Source organism: Hemitrygon akajei, chromosome 7 (assembly GCF_048418815.1).
Source record: "Hemitrygon akajei chromosome 7, sHemAka1.3, whole genome shotgun sequence".
In the NCBI taxonomy this organism is placed as follows: domain Eukaryota; kingdom Metazoa; phylum Chordata; class Chondrichthyes; order Myliobatiformes; family Dasyatidae; genus Hemitrygon; species Hemitrygon akajei.
Window position 1 is genome coordinate 117,051,325 of NC_133130.1, and position 4,208 is coordinate 117,055,532.

The window sequence follows — 4,208 nt, forward strand, 5'->3', positions numbered from 1 at the left end:
TTGGAGATACCAGACTCGGTTTTGTGTTTCTTTCCTGATTGAGGATGGCAAAATTATAAGGGACGTACAACATTACAGCAAAGTACAGGTCCTTCATCCTATGATATTGTGCTAACCTTTTAACCCACTCTAAGATCAATCTAACCCTTCCGTCCTGCACAGCCCTCTATCTTCCTATCATCCATGTGCCCACCTATCCTCGGAAGACATTCTTTCTAATCCAGGCTGTATCCTGGTAAATCTCCTCTGCACGCACTGAAGTTTGATAATTCACTGGAAATTGGACTGTGAAAAGACTGTGGCCATCCACCTCGTCCATACCCCACATGGTATGAATTTCTATCTGGTCACCCCTCATTCTTCTAAACAAAGCTCCAACCTCTCCCGATAACAGCATGGTAGCGATCGCTTTTCAGTACCGGCGATCGCTGATCAGGGTTCGATTCTCTGTAAGGAGTTTGTATGTACTTCCTGTGGCTGGGTGTGCTTCCTCTCGGTGCTCCGGTTTCCTCCCACGTTCCGAACAGGTCCGGTTACGGACAGGGTTAGTGAGATGTTGTTTTGACGCTGGAAGTGTGGTGGTGACACTTGCACAATCCTTGGACTGTGTTGATGTAGAATGATACATTTTCACTCTACATTTCTCTATATGTCTGCCAAATAAAACTAATCGTTATTACTCGGGCTCTCTGGTCCAGGAGACATCCTCAGAAATCTCTGCACCCTCTCCAGCTTGACGATGTCACTCCTATAACAGCGTGAACCAAATGGTACATAACACTCTTTGCCATAACATGTCCTTGCCAACGACTGTATAACTGCAACATAACGTCTCTCCTGCTAAACTCCATGCCCCGACTGATGAAGGCCAGTGTGCTAAACGCCTTCTTCACCAGAGTCCTGGTGGCATTCTCATGAATCTTCGATCAAACACACATTTACTGCCCTACCAAACACTTACTTTGTAAGAAGGCTCTGGTTCTTTTGGGAAAGGCATGCAGTCTCTGCCCCATTGTTACTGATGTACGTGTAACAGAAAGAGTGTGGTGGGCTGCCTGATGAAGACTGCCGAGTCTCAGGGAAAGACTGAGTGACAAAGGGAGGGCCATCTGTAAATTTAAACCTTTTGCTTGTATGTGCCCAGGCTTCTGAAGGGAACACTGGACAGTGCATATGAATAGGATTCCCAGGGCAGCTGTGGGCTTGTCTCTGAAGCTACTCGCATGACAATAGTTTGACCTGGAGAGCAAGTGTGGGCCTGGGTCACTTTGCAGTGGGGAGCACAGTATGTAGACGGTTCAACCTCTGGTTGCCTTCAAGAAGAAAGGACCTCCTGCGGGGTGCATGAGCAATTGTGTTCTATGGCAGCAGAACATGTCATTTCATTCCAGGATTGAAAGGGTTAACATAAGAGGGGTGTTTGATGGCTCTGGGCCTGCCCTCGCTGGAGTTTAGCAGAACGAGGGGCGATCTCATTGAAACCTATTGAATATTGAAGAGCCTGGGTGAAGTGGATGTGTGGAAGATGTTTCCTATACTGGGAGAGTCCAGGACCAGAGGGCACAGCCTCAGAATAGAGAGACGTCCATATAGAACCGAGTTGAGGAGGATCTTTTTAGCCAGAAGGTGGTGAATCTGGAATTCATTGCCACAGTCAGCTATGGAGGCAAAGTTATTGGGTATATTTCAAGTGGTGATTGATAGGCTCTTGAGTAGTAAGGACATCAAAGATTATGGGAAGAAGGCAGGAGAGAGATAATAAATCAGCCATGGTGGAATGCTGGACTGGACTGAATGGCCTAGTTTTGCTCCTGTGTCTTGTGGTTAAACATGAAAACCAGAAGTGGGAGCACTCGACACGACCTTGGTTACATCAGCTTCACGCACAAAGTGCTGGAGGATCTCAGCAGGCCATCTCTGGAACAGAGTAAACAGTCAACCTGGATCTCCAGCACCTGCAGGTTTTCTCTCGTTTGTCACCAGCCCTTCCCTGTTAAATTCTCCAGCTGATTCTAACTCTGGACCAACTGGAAAAATGGGAGATGGAATTTAACACAGGCACTGAGGAATGCGGTAGAAGAGAGAGATCTGGGAATACAGATCCGTAATTCCTTGAAAATGGTGTCACAGTTAGATAGGGTCGGAAAGAAAGCTTTTGGCATATTGGCCTTTATAAATAAATAGAACATGGAAGAGTACAACACAGGAATAGGCTATTCGGCCCACATTGCTGTGCTGAACCAGCTTAAAAAAGTAAATCAAAAATTCCCAAATACTAATCCCTCCTACCTACTCCGGTCCATATCGCTCCAACTTCCTTACATCCATGTGCCTATCCAAGCATCTCTTTTTTTCAAGCCTCTAATGTATTTGTCTCCACCACCATACCAGGCAGTGTATTCCAGGCATTTACAACTCCCTGAATGAGAAATTACCCCCCACATCCTGTTTGACCCTCTTCCCACCTTCAGTGCATCCCTCTGGTGTTCGATATTTCAACCCTGGGAAACAGATACTCCCTGTGTGTACTGAGTTGAGTACAGGGGTTGGGATTTTGTGTTGAAATTGTATCTGATGTTGGTGTCCAGTTCTTGTCACCTACCTCCAGGAAAATGATAACTGCGATTGAATGAGTGCAGAGAAGATTTACAAGGATGTTGCCAGGACTTGAGGACCTGAGTTATAGACTAAGGTTTAATGGGTTAACACCTTATTGCCTAGAGTGTAAGAGAATGAGAAAAAATTTGATAGGGTATATAAACTTATGATAGGGTAAATGCAAGCAGATTTTTTCACTGAGGTTGGGTGGGATTAGAACTAGAGGCCATGGGTTAAGGGTGAAAGGTGAATTGCTTAAGGGAAACATGAGGGGGAACCTCGTCACTCAGAGGGTGATGAGAGTGTAGAACAACTTTTAGTGGAAGTGGTGGATGCGGGCTCGATTTCAACATCTGAGAGAAACTTGGACTGGTACGTGGATGGCTTGGGGGCAGGTCTGTGGGACTTTGCTGTTTACTAGTTTAGCAGCCTAGTGGGCCGAAAGGCCTCTTGTGGTATTCCATGACTCTTCAAAGCTTGTCCTGCTTACAGCTTACGCAGAGCAAATCGTTACCCGGTACACTGAGGTAGAACAAGGTAAAACAGTGAGAGAGTGCAGAAAGACGTGTGACAGCATCAGAGGAAGTGCAGTGCTGACAAGTGATGAAAGTTCAAGATCATAACGAGGTAAATGGGAGTCCAACTAATTGTACAGGAGACAGTTTTACCTCTTGCCCACATTTTGTGTGTGTTAGTCATAGGATTATACCTCATGGACCCAACGACCCACCAAGATGCCCCACCTGAGCTGATCCCACTGGTCGACATTTGGCCCAAAACCCTTCTGATGCACGTACCTGTCCACTCTCCTTTAGGTATTGTAATTGTACCTGCCTCGAACTCTTCCTCCACATCAATATTGTGTAAAATAGTTGCCCCTCTGGTTCCAATTAAATCTCACCCCCCCCCCCACTTTAAACCTCTACTCTCTAATTCTGATTCTCCCACCAGAACCTGAGGGTGGTGAGAGTGTGGCAGGAGCTGCTGCTGGTACGAGGTGTTTGGATGGGTACATGGGTGGGAGGGGTTTGGGGGGGGGGCTCTGTCAATGGGACTAGGCAGAGTAACAGTTTGGCATGGACTAGATGGGTGGAAGGTCCTCTTTCTGTGCTGTACGCTCGGTGATTGTTGTTCTTTCCGGTCGGTGCCTTGTGGCATATAAGGTGGCAGCCCGCAGTTTCATCTGTTTTTTATGAGGCTGAGTTGCTCGCTTGATGCACAACCCAACACGGACGGAAAGCGTGCAAGGGGCTGGCTGGATTCGAACCCGGGACCACTTGCCTCGTCTGGTGTGGATGTAACTACACCACCGGCCAACACTATGACTCTATAACCCTTGGAAAAAGACCGTTGCCTATCTGTGCCCCTCATGATTCTATATACATCAGTAAGATCAGCCCTCAGTCTCCTACAAAGAATAAAGTCACAGTCTGTCCAACCCCTCCCCATTAACTCCCTCAGTCCCTTGCCCTTGTCGGGTAAGCCAGGCCATTGCCGTTACCCCTCGGGTGGTTCTGTCCCTTCCTGTCCCTTGCCCCCGTCGGATAAGCCAGGCCGTTGCCATTACCCTATGGGTAGGTTCTGCCCCTCGCCTCCATCGGGGAATCCAG